This window comes from Cervus elaphus, chromosome X (genome assembly GCF_910594005.1).
Source record: "Cervus elaphus chromosome X, mCerEla1.1, whole genome shotgun sequence".
In the NCBI taxonomy this organism is placed as follows: domain Eukaryota; kingdom Metazoa; phylum Chordata; class Mammalia; order Artiodactyla; family Cervidae; genus Cervus; species Cervus elaphus.
This window is the reverse complement of record NC_057848.1, coordinates 15,295,598-15,318,598: the sequence shown is the minus strand read 5'-3', so window position 1 is coordinate 15,318,598 and position 23,001 is coordinate 15,295,598.

Here is a 23,001-nt window from a genome sequence, read left to right as displayed (position 1 = left end):
TCAAGGAAATCAAGGCTCCTTTCCTGTGTGATGTGCAACACGGCATTGCTCTGCACGCAGTGCAGGGGAATCGGGTCTCATCTCGCGGCGAGGGGGAAGTCTCATGGTTTTTCTCGAGTTGCGGCGGGAACCTGGGGTATATTCTCGAGTTACGACGGGGATGGCCCTTCCACACACGTGTTTGTTCAGCGACGTCAGGACTCCTGCCTAGTTGCGAGGGACAACTCGGGATTCTCCTCGAGGCTTGGCAGGGCAATTGGGACGCCTCTCCAGCTGAGGCGGGAGACCAAGTGTCCCTTTCCACGTGCCACAGGAATCCTGGGACTCCTATCAAGTTTCACGAGGAGTCAGGCATCGTCTCCTTTGGAGGCACTGATCTCCGCGTCCCTCTGGAGTTTTCAAAGGATGTGAGGCCTCCGGTCGCGATGAGGTGGGGAACTAGGTCTTTCTCTGTTGTCTACACAGGGGATTCAGATATCCTTTCGTCTAGGGAGATGCAAGATGAGCCTGCATTCAAGTCACTGCAGGGATATCCGGCCTTATTTCGAGTCAGGGCATCGCGGTGTCCATTCCACTTGAGGCCGCAAACTCAGGGTCCCTCTCACATACCTAGAGCTGAGAGAAGCCTCCTCTTGAGGTGCTTGTGGTAAGGTGGTATTCCTCTGGAGTCGAAGCCAGGGACTAACCTCTCATCTCGAGTTGATTTTTCGTCCACGGAGCTCTTTCGTGTTGCGACAGTGACCTCAGGATCCCTCTAGCCTTGAAACAGTGTTCTTGGGGTTTCTCTGGAGTGCCATCAAGGAAATCAAGGCTCCTTTCCTGTGTGACGTGCAACACGGCATTGCTCTGCACGCAGAGCATGGGAATCGGGCCTCATCTCGCGGCGAGGGTGAAGTCTCATGGTTTCTCTTGAGTTGCGGTGGGAACCTGGGGTATATTCTCGAGTTACGATGGGGATGGCCCTTCCACACACGTGTTTGTTCAACAACGTAAGGACTCCTGCCTAGTTGCAAGGGACAACTCGGCATTCTCCTCGAAGGTTGGCAGGGCAATTGGGACGCCTCTCCAGCTGAGGCAGGAGAGCAAGGGTCCCTTTCCACGTGCCACAGGAATCCTGGGACTCCTATCAAGTTTCACGAGGAGTCAGGCATCGTCTCCTTTGGAGGCATTGATCTCCGCGTCCCTCTGGAGTTTTCCAAGGATGTGAGGCCTCTTGTCACGATGAGGTGGGGAACTAGGTCTTTCTCTGTGGTCTCCACAGGGGATTCAGACATCCTTTCTTCTTGGGAGATGCAAGACGAGCCTGCATTCAAGTCACTGCAGGGATATCCGGCCTTATTTCGAGTCAGGGCATCGCGGTGTCCATTCCACTTGAGGCCGCAAACTCAGGGTCCCTCTCACATACCTAGAGCTGACAGAAGCCTCCTCTTGAGGTGCTTGTGGTAAGGTGGTATTCCTCTGGAGTCGAAGCCAGGGACTAACGTCTCATCTCGAGTTGATTTTTGGTCCACGGAGCTCTTTTGTGTTGCGACAGTGACCTCAGGATCCCTCTAGCCTTGAAACAGTGTTCTTGGGGTTTCTCTGGAGTGCCATCAAGGAAATCAAGGCTCCTTTCCTGTGTGATGTGCAACACGGCATTGCTCTGCACGCAGTGCAGGGGAATCGGGCCTCATCTCGCGGCGAGGGGGAAGTCTCATGGTTTTTCTCGAGTTGCGTCGAGATCCGGTTGTTTATTCTCGAGTTACGACGGGGATGGCCCTTCCACACACGTGTTTGTTCAGCGACGTCAGGACTCCTGCCTAGTTGCGAGGGACAAATCGGGATTCTCCTCGAGCCTTGGCAGGGTAATTGGGACGCCTCTCCAGCTGAGGCGGGAGACCAAGATTCCCTTTCCACGTGCCACAGGAATCCTGGAACTCCTATCAAGTTTCACAAGGAGTCAGGCATCGTCTCCTTTGGAGGCACTGATCTCTGCGTCCCTGTGGAGTTTTCAAAGGAAATGCGGCCTCTGGTCGCGATGAGGTGGGGAACTAGGTCTTTCTCTGTGGTCTCCACAGGGTATTCAGACATCCTTTCGTCTTGGGAGATGCAAGACGAGCCTGCATTCAAGTCACTGCAGGGATATCCGGCCTTATTTCGAGTCAGGGCATCGCAGTGTCCATTCCACTTGAGGCCGCAAACTCAGGGTCCCTCTCACATACCTAGAGCTTAGAGAAGCCTCCTCTTCAGGTGCTTGTGGTAAGGTGGTATTCCTCTGGAGTCGAAGCCAGGGACTATCCTCACATCTCAAGTTGAATGTTGGTCCACGGAGCTCTTTCATGTTGCTACAGTGACCTCAGGATCCCTCTAGCCTTGAAACAGTGTTCTTGGGTTTTCTCTGGAGTGCCATCAAGGAAATCAAGGCTCCTTTCCTGTGTGATGTGCAACACGGCATTGCTCTGCACGCAGTGCAGGGGAATCGGGCCTCATCTCGCGGCGAGGGGGAAGTCTCATGGTTTTTCTCGAGTTGCGGCGGGAACCTGGGGTATATTCTCGAGTTACGTCGGGGATGGCCCTTCCACACATGTGTTTGTTCAGCGACGACAGGACTCCTGCCTAGTTGCGAGGGACAACTCGGGATTCTCCTCGAGGCTTAACAGGGCAATTGGGACGCCTCTCCAGCTGAGGCGGGAGACCAAGGGTCCCTTTCCACGTGCCACAGGAATCCTGGGACTCCTATCAAGTTTCACGAGGAGTCAGGCTTCGTCTCCCTTGGAGGCACTGATCTCCGCTTCCCTGTGGAGTTTTCCAAGGATGTGAGGCCTCCGGTCGCGATGAGGTGGGGAACTAGGTCTTTCTCTGTGGTCTCCACAGGGGATTCAGACATCCTTTCGTCTTGGGAGATGCAAGACGAGCCTGCATTCAAGTCACTGCAGGCATATCCGGCCTTATTTCGAGTTAGGGCATCGCGGTGTCCATTCCACTTGAGGCTGCAAACTCAGGGTCCCTCTCACATACCTAGATCTGAGAGAAGCCTCCTCTTGAGGTGCTTGTGGTAAGGTGGTATTCCTCTGGAGTCGAAGCCAGGGACTCACCTCTCATCTCGAGTTGATTTTTGGTCCACGGAGCTCTTTCGTGTTGCGACAGTGACCTCAGGATCCCTCTAGCCTTGAAACAGTGTTCTTGGGCTTTCTCTGGGGTGCCATCAAGGAAATCAAGGCTCTTTTCCTGTGTGATGTGCAACACGGCATTGCTCTGCACGCAGTGCAGTGGAATCGTGCCTCATCTCGCGGCGAGTGGGAAGTCTCGTGGTTTTTCTCGAGTTGCGGCGGGAACCTGGCGTTTATTCTCCAGTTACGACAGGGAGGGCCCTTCCACACACGTGTTTGTTCAGTGACGTCAGGACTCCTGCCTAGTTGCGAGGGAAAACTCGGGATTCTCCTCGAGGCTTGGCAGGGTAATTGGGACGCCTCTCCAGATGAGCCGGGAGACCAAGGGTCCCTTTCCATGTGCCACAGGAATCCTGGGACTCCTATCAAGTTTCACGAGGAGTCAGGCATCGTCTCCTTTGGAGGAACTGATTCCACGTCCCTGTGGAGTTTTCAAAGCATGTGAGGCCTCCGGTCGCGATGAGGTGAGGAACTAGGTCTTTCTCTGTGGTCTCCACAGGGGATTCAGACATCCTTTCGTCTTGGGAGATGCAAGACGGGCCTGCATTCAAGTCACTGCAGGGATATCTGGACTTATTTCGAGTCAGGGCATTGCGGTGTCCATTCCACTTGAGGCCGCAAACTCAGGGTCCATCTCACATACCTAGAGCTGACAGAAGCCTCCTCCTGAGGTGCTTGTGGTAAGGTGTTATTCCTCTGGAGTCGAAGCCAGGGACTAACCTCTCATCTCGAGTTGATTTTTTGCCCACGGAGCTCTTTGGTGTTGCTACAGTGACCTCAGGATCCCTCTAGCCTTGAAACAGTGTTCTTGGGCTTTCTCTGGAGTGCCATCAAGGAAATCAAGGCTCCTTTCCTGTGTGATGTGCAACACGGCATTGCTCTGCATGCAGTGCAGGGGAATCGGGCCTCATCTCGCGGCGAGGGGGAAGTCTCATGGTTTTTCTCGAGTTGCGGCGGGAACCTGGGGTATATTCTCGAGTTACGACGGGGATGGCCCTTCCACACACGTGTTTGTTCAGCGACGTCAGGACTCCTGCCTAGTTGCGAGGAACAACTCGGGATTCTCCTCGAGGCTTGGCAGGGCAATTGGGACGCCTCTCCAGCTGAGGCGGGAGACCAAGGGTCCCTTTCCACGTGCCACAGGAATCCTGGGACTCCTATCAAGTTTCACGAGGAGTCCGGCATCGTCTCTTTTGGAGGCACTGATCTTTGCGTCCCTCTGGAGTATTCCATGGTTGGGAGGCCTCTGGTCGAGATGAGGTGGGGAACTAGGTCTTTCTCTGTGGTCTCCACAGGGGATTCAGACATCCTTTCGTCTTGGGAGATGCAAGACGAGCCTGCATTCAAGTCACTGCAGGCATATCCGGCCTTATTTCGAGTCAGGGCATCGCGGTGTCCATTCCACTTGAGGCCGCAAACTCAGGGTCGCTCTCACATACCTAGAGCTGAGAGAAGCCTCCTTTTGAGGTGCTTGTGGTTAATTGGTATTCATCTGAAGTCGAAGCCAGGGACTAACCTCTCTTCTCGAGTTGATTTTTGGTCCACGGAGCTCTTTCTTGTTGCTACAGTGACCTCAGGATCCCTCTAGCCTTGAAACCGTGTTCTTGGCGTTTCTCTGGAGTGCCATCAAGGACATCAAGTCTCCTTTTCTTTGTGATGTGCAACACGGAATTGCTCTGCACGCAGTGCAGGGGAATCGGGCCTCATCTCACGGCGAGGGGGAAGTCTCATGGTTTTTCTCGAGTTGCGGTGGGAACCTGGGATATATTGTCGAGTTAGGACAGGGATGGCCCTTCCACACACGTGTTTGTTCAGCGACTTCAGGACTCCGGCCTAGTTGCGAGCGACAACTCGGGATTCTCCTCGAGGCTTGGCAGCACAATTGGGACGACTCTCCAGCTGAGGCGGGAGACCAAGGTTCCCTTTCCACGTGCTACAGGAATCCTGGGACTCCTATCAAGTTTCACGAGGAGTCAGGCATCGTCTCCTTTGGAGGCACTGATCTCCGCATCCCTCTGGAGTTTTCAAAGGATGTGAGGCCTCCGGTCGCGATGAGGTGGGGAACTAGGTCTTTCTCTGTGGTCTCCACAGGGGATTCAGACACCCTTTCCTCTTGGGAGATGCAAGACGAGCCTGCATTCAAGTCACTGCAGGGATATCCGGCCTTATTTCGAGTCAGGGCATCGCGGTGTATATTCCACTTGAGGCCGCAAACTTAGGGTCCCTCTCACATACCTAGAGCTTAGAGAAGCCTCCTCTTCAGGTGCTTGTGGTAAGGTGGTATTCCTCTGGAGTCGAAGCCAGGGACTATCCTCACATCTCAAGTTGAATGTTGGTCCACGGAGCTCTTTCATGTTGCTACAGTGACCTCAGGATCCCTCTAGCCTTGAAACAGTGTTCTTGGGTTTTCTCTGGAGTGCCATCAAGGAAATCAAGGCTCCTTTCCTGTGTGATGTGCAACACGGCATTGCTCTGCACGCAGTGCAGGGGAATCGGGCCTCATCTCGCGGCGAGGGGGAAGTCTCATGGTTTTTCTCGAGTTGCGGCGGGAACCTGGGGTATATTCTCGAGTTACGTCGGGGATGGCCCTTCCACACATGTTTTTGTTCAGCGACGACAGGACTCCTGCCTAGTTGCGAGGGACAACTCGGGATTCTCCTCGAGGCTTAACAGGGCAATTGGGACGCCTCTCCAGCTGAGGCGGGAGACCAAGGGTCCCTTTCCACGTGCCACAGGAATCCTGGGACTCCTATCAAGTTTCACGAGGAGTCAGGCTTCGTCTCCCTTGGAGGCACTGATCTCCGCTTCCCTGTGGAGTTTTCCAAGGATGTGAGGCCTCCGGTCGCGATGAGGTGGGGAACTAGGTCTTTCTCTGTGGTCTCCACAGGGGATTCAGACATCCTTTCGTCTTGGGAGATGCAAGACGAGCCTGCATTCAAGTCACTGCAGGCATATCCGGCCTTATTTCGAGTTAGGGCATCGCGGTGTCCATTCCACTTGAGGCTGCAAACTCAGGGTCCCTCTCACATACCTAGATCTGAGAGAAGCCTCCTCTTGAGGTGCTTGTGGTAAGGTGGTATTCCTCTGGAGTCGAAGCCAGGGACTCACCTCTCATCTCGAGTTGATTTTTGGTCCACGGAGCTCTTTCGTGTTGCGACAGTGACCTCAGGATCCCTCTAGCCTTGAAACAGTGTTCTTGGGCTTTCTCTGGGGTGCCATCAAGGAAATCAAGGCTCTTTTCCTGTGTGATGTGCAACACGGCATTGCTCTGCACGCAGTGCAGTGGAATCGTGCCTCATCTCGCGGCGAGTGGGAAGTCTCGTGGTTTTTCTCGAGTTGCGGCGGGAACCTGGCGTTTATTCTCCAGTTACGACAGGGAGGGCCCTTCCACACACGTGTTTGTTCAGTGACGTCAGGACTCCTGCCTAGTTGCGAGGGAAAACTCGGGATTCTCCTCGAGGCTTGGCAGGGTAATTGGGACGCCTCTCCAGATGAGCCGGGAGACCAAGGGTCCCTTTCCATGTGCCACAGGAATCCTGGGACTCCTATCAAGTTTCACGAGGAGTCAGGCATCGTCTCCTTTGGAGGAACTGATTCCACGTCCCTGTGGAGTTTTCAAAGCATGTGAGGCCTCCGGTCGCGATGAGGTGAGGAACTAGGTCTTTCTCTGTGGTCTCCACAGGGGATTCAGACATCCTTTCGTCTTGGGAGATGCAAGACGGGCCTGCATTCAAGTCACTGCAGGGATATCTGGACTTATTTCGAGTCAGGGCATTGCGGTGTCCATTCCACTTGAGGCCGCAAACTCAGGGTCCATCTCACATACCTAGAGCTGACAGAAGCCTCCTCCTGAGGTGCTTGTGGTAAGGTGTTATTCCTCTGGAGTCGAAGCCAGGGACTAACCTCTCATCTCGAGTTGATTTTTTGCCCACGGAGCTCTTTGGTGTTGCTACAGTGACCTCAGGATCCCTCTAGCCTTGAAACAGTGTTCTTGGGCTTTCTCTGGAGTGCCATCAAGGAAATCAAGGCTCCTTTCCTGTGTGATGTGCAACACGGCATTGCTCTGCATGCAGTGCAGGGGAATCGGGCCTCATCTCGCGGCGAGGGGGAAGTCTCATGGTTTTTCTCGAGTTGCGGCGGGAACCTGGGGTATATTCTCGAGTTACGACGGGGATGGCCCTTCCACACACGTGTTTGTTCAGCGACGTCAGGACTCCTGCCTAGTTGCGAGGAACAACTCGGGATTCTCCTCGAGGCTTGGCAGGGCAATTGGGACGCCTCTCCAGCTGAGGCGGGAGACCAAGGGTCCCTTTCCACGTGCCACAGGAATCCTGGGACTCCTATCAAGTTTCACGAGGAGTCCGGCATCGTCTCTTTTGGAGGCACTGATCTTTGCGTCCCTCTGGAGTATTCCATGGTTGGGAGGCCTCTGGTCGAGATGAGGTGGGGAACTAGGTCTTTCTCTGTGGTCTCCACAGGGGATTCAGACATCCTTTCGTCTTGGGAGATGCAAGACGAGCCTGCATTCAAGTCACTGCAGGCATATCCGGCCTTATTTCGAGTCAGGGCATCGCGGTGTCCATTCCACTTGAGGCCGCAAACTCAGGGTCGCTCTCACATACCTAGAGCTGAGAGAAGCCTCCTTTTGAGGTGCTTGTGGTTAGGTGGTATTCATCTGAAGTCGAAGCCAGGGACTAACCTCTCTTCTCGAGTTGATTTTTGGTCCACGGAGCTCTTTCTTGTTGCTACAGTGACCTCAGGATCCCTCTAGCCTTGAAACCGTGTTCTTGGCGTTTCTCTGGAGTGCCATCAAGGACATCAAGTCTCCTTTTCTTTGTGATGTGCAACACGGAATTGCTCTGCACGCAGTGCAGGGGAATCGGGCCTCATCTCACGGCGAGGGGGAAGTCTCATGGTTTTTCTCGAGTTGCGGTGGGAACCTGGGATATATTGTCGAGTTAGGACAGGGATGGCCCTTCCACACACGTGTTTGTTCAGCGACTTCAGGACTCCGGCCTAGTTGCGAGCGACAACTCGGGATTCTCCTCGAGGCTTGGCAGCACAATTGGGACGACTCTCCAGCTGAGGCGGGAGACCAAGGTTCCCTTTCCACGTGCTACAGGAATCCTGGGACTCCTATCAAGTTTCACGAGGAGTCAGGCATCGTCTCCTTTGGAGGCACTGATCTCCGCATCCCTCTGGAGTTTTCAAAGGATGTGAGGCCTCCGGTCGCGATGAGGTGGGGAACTAGGTCTTTCTCTGTGGTCTCCACAGGGGATTCAGACACCCTTTCCTCTTGGGAGATGCAAGACGAGCCTGCATTCAAGTCACTGCAGGGATATCCGGCCTTATTTCGAGTCAGGGCATCGCGGTGTATATTCCACTTGAGGCCGCAAACTTAGGGTCCCTCTCACATATCTAGAGCTGAGAGAAGCCTCCTCTTGAGGTGCTTGTGGTAAGGTGGTATTCCTCTGGAGTCGAAGCCAGGAACTAACCTCTCTTCTCGAGTTGAGTTTTAGTCCACGGAGCTCTTACGTGTTGCTACAGTGACCTCAGAATCCCTCTAGCCTTGAAACAGTGTTCTTGGGCTTTCTCTGGGGTGCCATCAAGGAAATCAAGGCTCCTTTCCTGTGTGATGTGCAACACGGCATTGCTCTGCACGCAGTGCAGGGGAATCGGGCCTCATCTCGCAGCGAGGGGGAAGTCTCAGGATTTTTCTAGAGTTGCGGTGGGAACATGGAGTATATTCTCGAGTTACGATGGGGATGGCCCTTCCACACACGTGTTTGATCAGCGACGTCAGGACTCCTGCCTAGTTGGGAGGGACAACTGGGGATTCTCCTCGAGGCTTGGCAGGGCAATTGGGACGCCTCTCCAGCTGAGGCGGGAGACCAAGGGTCCCTTTCCACGTGCCACAGGAATCCTGGGACTCCTATCAAGTTTCACGAGGAGTCAGGCATCGTCTCCTTTGGAGGCACTGATCTCCGCGTCCCTCTGGAGTTTTCAAAGGATGTGAGGCCTCCGGTCGCAATGAGGTGGGGAACTTGGTCTTTCTCTGTGGTCTCCACATGGGATTCAGTCATCCTTTCTTCTTGGGAGATGCAAGACGAGCCTGCATTCAAGTCACTGCAGGGATATCCGGCCTTATTTCGAGTCAGGGCATCGCGGTGTCCATTCCACTTGAGGCCGCAAACTCAGGGTCCCTCTTACATACCTAGAGCTGAGAGAAGCCTCCTCAAGAGGTGCTTGTAGTTAGGTGGTATTCTTCTGGAGTCGAAGCCAGGAACTAACCTCTCATCTCGAGTTGATTTTTGGTCCACGGAGCTCTTTCGTGTTGCTATAGTGACCTCAGGATCCCTCTAGCCTTGAAACAGTGTTCTTGGGCTTTCCCTGGAGTGCCATCAAGGAAATCAAGGCTCCTTTCCTGTGTGATATACAACACGGCTTGCTCTGCACGCAGTGCAGGGGAATCGGGCCTCATCTTGCGGCGAGAGAGAAGTCTCATTGTTTTTCTCGAGTGCGGCGGGAATCTGGGTTATATTCTCGAGTTACGACGGGGATGGCCCTTCCACACACGTGTTTGTTCAGCGCCGTCAGGAGCCTGGTCTCCCGCCTCAGCTGGAGAGGCGTCCCAATTGCCCTGCCAAGCCTCGAGGAGAATTCCGAGTTGTCCCTCGCAACTAGGCAGGAGTCCTCACGTCGCTGAACAAACACGTGTGTGGAAGGGCCATCCCCTTCGTAACTCGAGAATATACCCCAGGTTCCCGCCGCAACTCGAGAAAAACCATGAGACTTCCCCCTCGCCGCGAGATGAGGCCCGATTCCCCTGCACTGCGTGCAGAGCAATGCCGTGTTGCACATCACACAGGAAAGGAGCCTTGATTTCCTTGATGGCACTCCAGAGAAAACCCAAGAACACTGTTTCAAGGCTAGAGGCATCCTGAGGTCACTGTAGCAACATGAAAGAGCTCAGTGGCCAAAAATCAACTCGAGATGAGAGGTTAGTCCCTGGCTTCGACTCCAGAGGAATACCACCTTAACACAACCACCTCAAGAGCAGGCTTCTCACAGCTCTTGGTATGTGAGAGGGACCCTGAGTTTGCGGCCTCAAGTGGAATGGACACCGCGATGCTCTGACTCGAAATAAGGCCGGACATGCCTGCAGTGACTTGAATGCAGACTCGTCTTGCATCTCCCAAGACGAAAGGATGTCTGAATCCCCTGTGAAGACCACAGAGAAAGACCTAGTTCCCCACCTCATCGCAACCGGACTCCTCACATCCTTTGAAAACTCCAGAGGGACGCGGAGATCAGAGCCTCCAAAGGAGACGATGCCTGACTCCTCGTGAAACTTGATAGGCGTCCCAGGATTCTTGTGGCACGTGGAAAGGGACCCTTGGTCTCCCGCCTCACCTGGAGAGGCGTCCCAATTACCCTGCCAAGCATCGAGGAGAATCCCGAGTTGTCCCTCGCAACTAGGCAGGAGTCTTGACGTCGCTGAACAAACACGTGTGTGGAAGGGCCATCCCCATCGTAACTCGAGAATATACCCCAGGTTCCCCCCGCAACTCGAGAAAAACAATGAGACTTCCCCCTCGCCGCGAGATGAGGCCCGATTCCCCTTCACTGCGTGCAGAGCAATGCCGTGTTGCACATCACACAGGAAAGGAGCCTTGATTTGCTTGATGGCACTCCGGAGAAACCCCAAGAACACTGTTTCAAGGCTAGAGGGATCCTGAGGTCACTGTAGCAACACGAAAGAGCTGCGTGGACCAAAAATCAACTCGAGATGAGAGGTTAGTGCCTGGCTTCGACTCCAGTCGAATACCACCTTACCACAAGCACCTCAAGAGGAGGCTTCTCTCAGCTCTAGGTATGTGAGAGGAACCCTGAGTTTGCGGCCTCAAGTGGAATGGACACCGCGATGCCCTGACTCGAAATAAGGCCGGATATGCCTGCAGTGACTTGAATGCAGGCTCGTCTTGCATCTCCCAACATGAAAGGATGTCTGAATCCCCTGTGGAAACCACAGAGAAAGACTTAGTTCCCCACCTCATCGCGACCTGAGGCCTCACATCCTTTGAAAACTCCAGAGGGACGCGGAGATCAGTGCCTGCAAAGGAGACGATGCCTGAGTCCTCGAGAAACTTGATAGGAGTCCCAGGATTCCTGTGGCACGTGGAAAGGGACCCTTGGTCTCCCGCCTCAGCTGGAGAGGCGTCCCAATTGCCCTGCCAAGCCTCGAGGAGAATCCCGAGTTGTCCCTCGCAACTAGGCAGGAGTCCTAACGTCGCTGAACAAACACGTGTGTGGAAGTGCCATCCCCGTCGTAACTCGAGAATACACCCCAGGTTCCCGCCGCAACTCGAGAAAAACCATGAGACTTCCCCCTCGCCGCGAGATGAGGCCCGATTCCCCTGCACTGCGTGCAGAGCAATGCCGTGTTGCACATCACACAGGAAAGGAGCCTTGATTTCCTTGATGGCACTCCAGAGAAACCCCAAGAACACTGTTTCAAGACTAGACGGATCCTGAGGTCACTGTAGCAACACGAAAGATTTCCGTGGACCAAAAGTCAACTCGAGATGAGAGGTTAGTCTCTGGCTTCGACTCCAGAGGAATACCACCTTACCACAAGCACCTCAAGAAGAGGCTTCTCTCAGCTCTAGGTATGTGAGAGGGACCCTGAGTTTGCGGCCTCAAAAGAAATGGACACCGCGATGCCCTGACTCGAAATAAGGCCGGGTATGCCTGCAGTGACTTGAATGCAGGCTCGTCTTGCATCTCCCAAGATGAAAGGATGTCTGAATCCCCTGTGGAGACCACAGAGAAAGACCTACTTCCCCACCTCATCGCGACCGGAAGCCTCACATCATTTGAAAACTCCAGAGGGACGCGGAGATCAGTGCCTCCAAAGGAGACGATGCCTGACTACTCGTGAAACTTGATAGGAGTCCCAGGATTCCTGTGGCATGTGGAACGGGACCCTTGGTCTCCCGCCTCAGCTGGAGAGGCGTCCCAATTGCCCTGCCAAGCCTCGAGGAGAATCCCGAATTGTCCCTCGCAACTAGGCAGGAGTCCTGACGTCGCTGTACAAACACGTGTGTGGAAGGGCCATCCCCGTCGTAACTCGAGAATATACCCCAAGTTCCCCCCGCAACTCGAGAAAAAACATGAGACTTCCCCCTCGCCACGAGATGAGGCCCGATTCCCCTGCACTGCTTGCAGAGCAATGCCGTGTTGCACATCACACAGGAAAGGAGCCTTGATTTCCTTGATGGCACTCCAGAGAAACCCCAAGAACACTGTTTCAAGGCTAGAGGGATCCTGAGGTAACTGAAGCAACACAAAAGAGCTCCGTGGACCAAAAGTCAACTCGAGATGAGAGGTTAGTCCCTGGCTTTGACTCCAGAGGAATACCACCTTACCACAAGCACCTCAAGAGGAGGCTTCTCTCAGCTCTAGGTATGTGAGAGGGACCCTGAGTTTGCGGCCTCAAATGGAATGGACACCGCCATGCCCTGACTCGAAATAAGGCCGGGTATGCCTGCAGTGACTTGAATGCAGGCTCGTCTTGCATCTCCCAAGACGAAAGGATGTCTGAATCCCCTGTAGAGACCACAGAGCAAGACCTAGTTCCCCACCTCATCGCGACCTGAGGCCTCACATAATTGGAAAACTCCAGAGGGACGCGGAGATCATTGCCTATAAAGGAGACGATGCCTGACTCCTCGTGAAACTTGATAGGAGGCCCAGAATTCCTGTGGTACGTGGAACGGGACAATTGTTCTCCCACCTCAGCTGGAGAGGCGTCCCAATATCCCTGCTAAGCCTCGTGGAGAATCCCGAGATGTCCCTCGCAACTAGGCAGGAGTCCTGACGTCGCTGAACAAACACGTGTGTGGAAGGGCCATCCCCGTCGTAACTCGAGAATATACCCCAGGTTCCCGGCGCAACTCGAGAAAAACCATGAGACTTCCCCCTCGCCGCCAGATGAGGACAGATTCCCCTGCACTGCGTGCAGAGCAATGCCGTGTTGCACATCACACAGGAAAGGAGCCTTGATTTCCTTGATGGCACTCCAGAGAAACCCCAAGAACACTGTTTCAAGGCTAGAGGGATCCTGAGGTCACTGTAGCAACGCGAAAGATCTCCGTGGACCAAAAGTCAACTCGAGATGAGAGGTTAGTCCCTGGCTTTGACTCCAGAGGAATACCACCTTACCACAAGCACCTCAAGAGGAGGCTTCTCTCAGCTCTAGGTATGTGAGAGGGACCCTGAGTTTGCGGCCTCAAATGGAATGGACACCGCCATGCCCTGAATCGAAATAAGGCCGGGTATGCCTGCAGTGACTTGAATGCAGGCTCGTCTTGCATCTCCCAAGACGAAAGCATGTCTGAATCCCCTGTTGAGACCACAGAGAAAGACCTAGTTCCCCACCTCATCGCCACCTGAGGCCTCACATCCTTGGAAAACTCCAGAGGGACGCGGAGATCATTGCCTATAAAGGAGACGATGCCTGACTCCTCGTGAAACTTGATAGGAGGCCCAGAATTCCTGTGGTACGTGGAAAGGGACAATTGTTCTCCCACCTCAGCTGGAGAGGCGTCCCAATATCCCTGCTAAGCCTCGAGGAGAATCCCGAGTTGTCCCTCGCAACTAGGCAGGAGTCCTGACGTCGCTGAACAAACACGTGTGTGGAAGGGCCATCCCCGTCGTAACTCGAGAATATACCCCAGGTTCCCGCCGCAACTCGAGAATAACCTTGAGACTTCCCCCTCGCCGCCAGATGAGGACCGATTCCCCTGCACTGCGTGCAGAGAAATGCCGTGTTGCACATCACACAGGAAAAGAGCCTTGATTTCCTTGATGGCACTCCAGAGAAACCCCAAGAACACTGTTTCAAGGCTAGAGGGATCCTGAGGTCACTGTAGCAACACGAAAGAGCTCCGTGGACCACAAATTAACTCGAGATGAGAGGTTAGTCCCTGGCTTCGACTCCAGAGGAATACCAACTTACCACAAGCACCTCAAGAGGAGGCTTCTCTGAGCTCTAGGTATGTGAGAGGGACCCTGAGTTTGCGGCCTCTAGTGGAAAGGACACCGCGATGCCCAGACTCGAAATAAGGCCGGATATCCCTGCAGTGACTTGAATGCAGGCTCGTCTTGCATCTCCCAAGACGAAAGGATGTCTGAATCCCATGTGGAGACAACAGAGAGAGACCTAGTTCCCCACCTCATCGCGACCGGAGGCCTCACATCCTTTGAAAACTCCAGAGGGACGCGGAGATCAGTGCCTCCAAAGGAGACGATGCCTGACTCCTCGTGAAACTTGATAGGAGTCCCAGGATTCCTGTGGCACGTGGAAAGGGACACTTGGTCTCCCGCCTCAGCTGGAGAGGCGTCCCAAATGCCCTGTCAAGCCTCGAGGAGAATTCCGAGTTGTCCCTCGCAACTAGGCAGGAGTCCTGACGTCGCTGAACAAACACGTGTGTGGAAGGGCCATCCCCGTCGTAATTCGAGAATATACCCCAGGTTCCCGCCGCAACTGGAGAAAAACCATGAGACTTCCCCCTCGCCGCGAGATGAGGCCCGATTCCAATGCACTGCGTGCAGAGCAATGCTGTGTTGCACATCACACAGGAAAGGAGCCTTGATTTCCTTGATGGCACTCCAGAGAAACCCCAAGAACAGTGTTTCAAGGCTAGAGGGATCCTGAGGTCACTGTAGCAACATGAAAGAGCTCGATGGCCAAAAATCAACTCGAGATGAGAGGTTAGTCCCTGGCTTCGACTCCAGAGGAATACCACCTTAACACAACCACCTCAAGAGGAGGCTTCTCACAGCTCTTGGTATGTGAGAGGGACCCTGAGTTTGCGGCCTCAAGTGGAATGGACACCGCGATGCTCTGACTCGAAATAAGGCCGGATATGCCTGCAGTGACTTGAATGCAGGCTCGTCTTGCATCTCCCAAGACGAAAGGATGTCTGAATCCCCTGTGGAGACCACAGAGAAAGACCTAGTTCCCCACGTCATCGCGACCGGAGGCCTCACATCCTTTGAAAACTCCAGAGGGACGGGGAGATCAGTGCTTCCAAAGGAGACGATGCCTGACTCCTCGTGAAACTTGATAGGAGTCCCAGGATTCCTGTGGCACGTGGAAAGGGCCCTTGGTCCCCCGCCTCAGCTGGAGAGGCGTCCCAATTGCCCTGCCAAGCCTCGAGGAGAATCCAGAGTTGTCCCTCGCAACTAGGTAGGAGTCCTGACGTCGCTGAACAAACACGTGTGTGGAAGGACCTTCCCCGTCGTAACGCGAGAATGTACCCCAGGTTCCCGCCGCAACTCGAGAAAAACCATGAGACTTCCGCCTCGCCGCGAGATGAGGCCCGATTCCCCTGCACTGCTTGCAGAGCAATGCCGTGTTGCACATCACACAGGAAAGGAGCCTTGATTTCCTTGATGGCATTCCAGAGAAACCCCAAGAACACTGTTTCAAGGCTAGAGGGATCCTGAGGTCACTGTAGCAACACAAAAGAGCTCCGTGGACCAAAAGTCAACTCGAGATGAGAGGTTAGTCCCTGGCTTCGACTCCAGAGGATTACCACCTTACCACAAGCACCTCAAGAGGAGGCTTCTGTCAGCTCTAGGTATGTGAGAGGGACCCTGAGTTTGCGGCCTCAAGTGGAATGGACACCGCGATGCCCTGACTCGAAATAAGGCCGGGTATGCCTGCAGTGACTTGAATGCAGTCTCGTCGTGCATCTCCCAAGACGAAAGGATGTCTGAATCCCTTGTGGAGACCACAGAGAAAGATCTACTTCCCCACCTCATCGCGACCGGAGGCCTCACATCCTTTGAAAACTCCAGAGGGAATCGGAGATCAGTGCCTCGAAAGGAGACGATGCCTGACTCCTCGTGAAACTTGATAGGAGTCCCAGGATTCCTGTGGAACGTGGAAAGGGACCCTTGGTCTCCCGCCTCAGCTGGAGAGGCGTCCCAATTGCCCTGCCAAGCCTCGAGGAGAATCCCGAATTGTCCCTCGCAACTAGGCAGGAGTCCTGACGTCGCTGTACAAACACGTGTGTGGAAGGGCCATCCCCGTCGTAACTCGAGAATATACCCCAGGTTCCCCCCGCAACTCGAGAAAAACCATGAGACTTCCCCCTCGCCGCGAGATGAGGCCCGATTCCCCTGCACTGCATGCAGAGCAATGCCGTGTTGCACATCACACAGGAAAGGAGCCTTGATTTCCTTGATGGCACTCCAGAGAAACCCCAAGAACACTGTTTCAAGGCTAGAGGGATCCTGAGGTCACTGTAGCAACACGAAAGATCTCCGTGGACCAAAAGTCAACTCGAGATGAGAGGTTAGTCCCCGGCTTTGACTCCAGAGGAATACTACCTTACCACAAGCACCTCAAGAGGAGGCTTCTCTCAGCTCTAGGTATGTGAGAGGGACCCTGAGTTTGCGGCCTCAAATGGAATGGACACCGCCACGCCCTGACTCGAAATAAGGCCGGGTATGCCTGCAGTGACTTGAATGCAGGCTCGTCTTGCATCTCCCAAGACGAAAGGATGTCTGAATCCCCTGTTGAGACCACAGAGAAAGACCTAGTTCCCCACCTCATCGCGACCTGAGGCCTCACATCCTTGGAAAACTCCAGAGGGACGCGGAGATCATTGCCTATAAAGGAGACGATGCCAGACTCCTCGTGAAACTTGATAGGAGGCCCAGAATTCCTGTGGTACGTGGAAAGGGACAATTGTTCTCCCACCTCAGCTGGAGAGGCGTCCCAATATCCCTGCTAAGCCTCGAGGAGAATCCCGAGTTGTCCCTCGCAACTAGGCAGGAGTCCTGACGTCGCTGAACAAACACGTGTGTGGAAGGGCCATCCCCGTCGTAACTCGAGAATATACCCCAGGTTCCCGCCGCAACTCGAGAAAAACCATGAGACTTCCCCCTCGCCGCCAGATGAGGACCGATTCCCCTGCACTGCGTGCAGAGAAATGCCGTGTTGCACATCACACAGGAAAAGAGCCTTGATTTCCTTGATGGCACTCCAGAGAAACCCCAAGAACACTGTTTCAAGGCTAGAGGGATCCTGAGGTCACTGTAGCAACACGAAAGAGCTCCGTGGACCACAAATCAACTCGAGATGAGAGGTTAGTGCCTGGCTTCGACTCCAGAGGAATACCACCTTACCACAAGCACCTCAAGAGGAGGCTTCTCACAGCTCTTGGTATGTGAGAGGGACCCTGAGTTTGCGGCCTCAAGTGGAATGGACACCGCGATGCTCTGACTCGAAATAAGGCCGGATATGCCTGCAGTGACTTGAATGCAGGCTCGTCTTGCATCTCCCAAGACGAAAGGATGTCTGAATCCCCTGTGGAGACCACAGAGAAAGACCTCGTTCCCCACGTCATCGCGACCGGAGGCCTCACATCCTTTGAAAACTCCAGAGGGACGCGGAGATCAGTGCTTCCAAAGGAGACGATGCCTGACTCCTCGTGAAACTTGATAGGAGTCCCAGGATTCCTGTGGCACGTGGAAAGGGACCCTTGGTCTCCCGCCTCAGCGGGAGAGGCGTCCCAATTGCCCTGCCAAGCCTCGAGGAGAATCCAGAGTTGTCCCTCGCAACTAGGCAGGAGTCCTGACGTCGCTGAACAAACACGTGTGTGGAAGGGCCATCCCCGTCGTAACGCGAGAATATACCCCAGGTTCCCGCCGCAACTCGAGAAAAAACATGAGACTTCCCCCTCGCCGCGAGATGAGGCCCGATTCCCCTGCACTGCGTGCAGAGCAATGCCGTGTTGCACATCACACATGAAAGGAGCCTTGATTTCCTTGATGGCACTCCAGAGAAACCCCAGGAACACTGTTTCAAGGCTAGAGGGATCCTGAGGTCACTGTAGCAACACGAAAGAGCTCCGTGGACCAAAAGTCAACTCGAGATGAGAGGTTAGTCCCTGGCTTGGACTCCAGAGGAATACCACCTTACCACAAGCACCTCAAGAAGAGGCTTCTCTCAGCTCTAGGTATGTGAGAGGGACCCTGAGTTTGCGGCCTCAAGTGGAATGGACACCGCGATGCCCTGACTCGAAATAAGGCCGGCTATGCCTGCAGTGACTTGAATGCAGGCTCGCCTTGCATCTCCCAAGACGAAAGGATGTCTGAATCCCCTGTGGAGACCACAGAGAAAGACCTAGTTCCCCACCTCATCGCAACCGGAGTCCTCACATCCTTTGAAAACTCCAGAGGGACGCGGAGATCAGTGCCTCCAAAGGAGACGATGCCTGACTCCTCGTGAAACTTGATAGGAGTCCCAGGATTCTTGTGGCACGTGGAAAGGGACCCTTGGTCTCCCGCCTCAGCTGGAGAGGCGTCCCAATTGCCCTGCCAAGCCTCGAGGAGAATCCCGAGTTGTCCCTCGCAACTAGGCAGGAGTCCTAACGTCGCTGAACAAAGACGTGTGTGGAAGTGCCATCCCCGTCGTAACTCGAGAATATACCCCAGGTTCCCGCCGCAACTCGAGAAAAACCATGAGACTTCCCCCTCGCCGCGAGATGAGGCCCGATTCCCCTGCACTGCGTGCAGAGCAATGCCGTGTTGCACATCACACAGGAAAGGAGCCTTGATTTCCTTGATGGCATTGCAGAGAAACCCCAAGAACACTGTTTCAAGGCTAGAGGGATCCTGAGGTCACTGTAGCAACACAAAAGAGCTCCGTGGACCAAAAGTCAACTCGAGATGAGAGGTTAGTCCTTGGCTTCGACTCCAGAAGATTACCACCTTACCACAAGCACCTCAAGAGGAGGCTTCTGTCAGCTCTAGGTATGTGAGAGGGACTCTGAGTTTGCGGCCTCAAGTGGAATGGACACTGCGATGCCCTGACTCGAAATAAGGCCGGATATCCCTGCAGTGACTTGAATGCAGTCTCGTCGTGCATCTCCCAAGACGAAAGGATGTCTGAATCCCTTGTGGAGACCACAGAGAAAGACCTACTTCCCCACCTCATCGCGACCGGAGTCCTCACATCCTTTGAAAACTCCAGAGGGAATCGGAGATCAGTGCCTCGAAAGGAGACGATGCCTGACTCCTCGTGAAACTTGATAGGAGTCCCAGGATTCCTGTGGCACGTGGAAAGGGACCCTTGGTCTCCCGCCTCAGCTGGAGAGGCGTCCCAATTGCCCTGCCAAGCCTCGAGGAGAATCCCGAATTGTCCCTCGCAACTAGGCAGGAGTCCTGACGTCGCTGTACAAACACGTGTGTGGAAGGGCCATCCCCGTCGTAACTCGAGAATATACCCCAGGTTCCCGCCGCAACTCGAGAAAAACCATGAGACTTCCCCCTCGCCGCGAGATGAGGCCCGATTCCCCTGCACTGAGTGCAGAGCAATGCTGTGTTGCACATCACACAGGAAAGGAGCCTTGATTTCCTTGATGGCACTCCAGAGAAACCCCAAGAACACTGTTTCAAGGCTAGAGGGATCCTGAGGTCACTGTAGCAACACGAAAGATCTCCGTGGACCAAAAGTCAACTCGAGATGAGAGGTTAGTCCCTGGCTTTGACTCCAGAGGAATACCACCTTACCACAAGCACCTCAAGAGGAGGCTTCTCTCAGCTCTAGGTATGTGAGAGGGACCCTGAATTTGCGGCCTCAAAAGAAATGGACACCGCGATGCCCTGACTCGAAATAAGGCCGGATATCCCTGCAGTGACTTGAATGCAGGCTCGTCTTGCATCTCCCAAGACGAAAGGATGTCTGAATCCCCTGTAGAGACCACAGAGAAGACCTAGTTCCCCACCTCATCGCGACCTGAGGCCTCACATCCTTGGAAAACTCCAGAGGGACGCGGAGATCAGTGCCTATAAAGGAGACGATGCCTGACTCCTCGTGAAACTTGATAGGAGGCCCAGAATTCCTGTGGTACGTGGAAAGGGACAGTTGTTCTCCCACCTCAGCTGGAGAGGCGTCCCAATATCCCTGCCAAGCCTCGAGGAGAATCCCGAGTTGTCCCTCGCAACTAGGCAGAAGTCCTGACGTCGCTGAACAAACACGTGTGTGGAAGGGCCATCCCCGTCGTAACTCGAGAATAAACAACCGTATCTCGACGCAACTCGAGAAAAACCATGAGACTTCCCACTCGCGGCGAGATGAGGCCCGATTCCCCTGCACTGCGTGCAGAGCAATGCCGTGTTGCACATCACACAGGAAAGGAGCCTTGATTTCCTTGATGGCACTCCAGAGAATCCCCAAGAACACTGTTTCAAGGCTAGAGGGATCCTGAGATCACTGTAGCAACACGAAAGAGCTCCGTGGACCACAAATCAACTCGAGATGAGAGGTTAGTGCCTGGCTTCGACTCCAGAGGAATACCACCTTACCACAAGCACCTCAAGAGGAGGCTTCTCACAGCTCTTGGTATGTGAGAGGGACCCTGAGTTTGCGGCCTCAAGTGGAATGAACACCGCGATGCTCTGACTCGAAATAAGGCCGGATATGCCTGCAGTGACTTGAATGCAGGCTCGTCTTGCATCTCCCAAGACGAAAGGATGTCTGAATCCCCTGTGGAGACCACAGAGAAAGACCTCGTTCCCCACGTCATCGCGACTGGAGGCCTCACATCCTTTGAAAACTCCAGAGGGACGCGGAGATCAGTGCTTCCAAAGGAGACGATGCCTGACTCCTCGTGAAACTTGATAGGAGTCCCAGGATTCCTGTGGCACGTGGAAAGGGACCCTTGGTCTCCCGCCTCAGCGGGAGAGGCGTCCCAATTGCCCTGCCAAGCCTCGAGGAGAATCCAGAGTTGTCCCTCGCAACTAGGCAGGAGTCCTGACGTCGCTGAACAAACACGTGTGTGGAAGGGCCATCCCCGTCGTAACGCGAGAATATACCCCAGGTTCCCGCCGCAACTCGAGAAAAAACATGAGACTTCCCCCTCGCCGCGAGATGAGGCCCGATTCCCCTGCACTGCGTGCAGAGCAATGCCGTGTTGCACATCACACATGAAAGGAGCCTTGATTTCCTTGATGGCACTCCAGAGAAACCCCAGGAACACTGTTTCAAGGCTAGAGGGATCCTGAGGTCACTGTAGCAACACGAAAGAGCTCCGTGGACCAAAAGTCAACTCGAGATGAGAGGTTAGTCCCTGGCTTGGACTCCAGAGGAATACCAACTTACCACAAGCACCTCAAGAAGAGGCTTCTCTCAGCTCTAGGTATGTGAGAGGGACCGTGAGTTTGCGGCCTCAAGTGGAATGGACACCGCGATGCCCTGACTCGAAATAAGGCCGGCTATGCCTGCAGTGACTTGAATGCAGGCTCGCCTTGCATCTCCCAAGACGAAAGGATGTCTGAATCCCCTGTGGAGACCACAGAGAAAGACCTAGTTCCCCACCTCATCGCAACCGGAGTCCTCACATCCTTTGAAAACTCCAGAGGGACGCGGAGATCAGTGCCTCCAAAGGAGACGATGCCTGACTCCTCGTGAAACTTGATAGGAGTCCCAGGATTCTTGTGGCACGTGGAAAGGGACCCTTGGTCTCCCACCTCAGCTGGAGAGGTGTCCCAATTACCCTGCCAAGCCTTGAGGAGAATCCCGAGTTTTCCCACGCAACTAGGCAGGAGTCCTGACGTCGCTGAACAAACACGTGTGTGGAAGGGCCATCCCCATCGTAACTCAAGAATATACCCCAGGTTCCCCCCGCAACTCGAGAAAAACCATGAGACTTCCCCCTCGCCGCGAGATGAGGCCCGATTCCCCTGCACTGCGTGCAGAGCAATGCCGTGTTGCACATCACACAGGAAAGGAGCCTTGATTTCCTTGATGGCACTCCAGAGAAACCCCAAGAACACTGCTTCAAGGCTAGAGGGATCCTGAGGTCACTGTAGCAACACGAAAGAGCTCCGTGGACCAAAAATCAACTCGAGATGAGAGGTTAGTGCCTGGCTTTGACTCCAGTCGAATACCACCTTACCACAAGCACCTCAAGAGGAGGCTTCTCTCAGCTCTAGGTATGTGAGAGGGACCCTGAGTTTGTGGCCTCAAGTGGAATGGACACCGCGATGCCCTGACTCGAAATAAGGCCGGATATGCCTGCAGTGACTTGAATGCAGGCTCGTCTTGCATCTCCCAAGACGAAAGGATGTCTGAATCCCCTGTGGAGACCACAGAGAAAGACCTAGTTCCCCACCTCATGGCGACCGGAGGCCTCACATCCTTTGAAAACTCCAGAGGGACGCGGAGATCAGTGCTTCCAAAGGAGACGATGCCTGACTCCTCGTGAAACTTGATAGGAGTCCCAGGATTCCTGTGGCACGTGGTAAGGGACACTTGGTCTCCCGCCTCAGCTGGAGAGGTGTCGCAATTGCCCTGCAAAGCCTCGAGGAGAATCCAGAGTTGTCCCTCGCAACTAGGCAGGAGTCCTGACGTCGCTGAACAAACACGTGTGTGGAACGGCCATCCCCGTCGTAACGCGAGAATATACCCCAGGTTCCCGCCGCAACTCGAGAAAAACCATGAGGCTTCCCCCTCGCCGCGAGATGAGGCCCGATTCCCCTGCACTGCGTGCAGAGCAATGCCGTGTTGCACATCACACAGGAAAGGAGCCTTGATTTCCTTGATGGCACTCCAGAGAAACCCCAAGAACACTGTTTTAAGGCTAGAGGGATCCTGAGGTCACTGTAGCAACACGAAAGAGCTCCGTGGACCAAAAGTCAACTCGAGATGAGAGGTAAGTCCCTGGCTTCGACTCCAGAAGAATACCACCTTAACACAAGCACCTCAAGAGGAGGTTTCTCTCAGCTCTAGGTATGTGAGAGGGACCCTGAGTTTGCGGCCTCAAGTGGAATG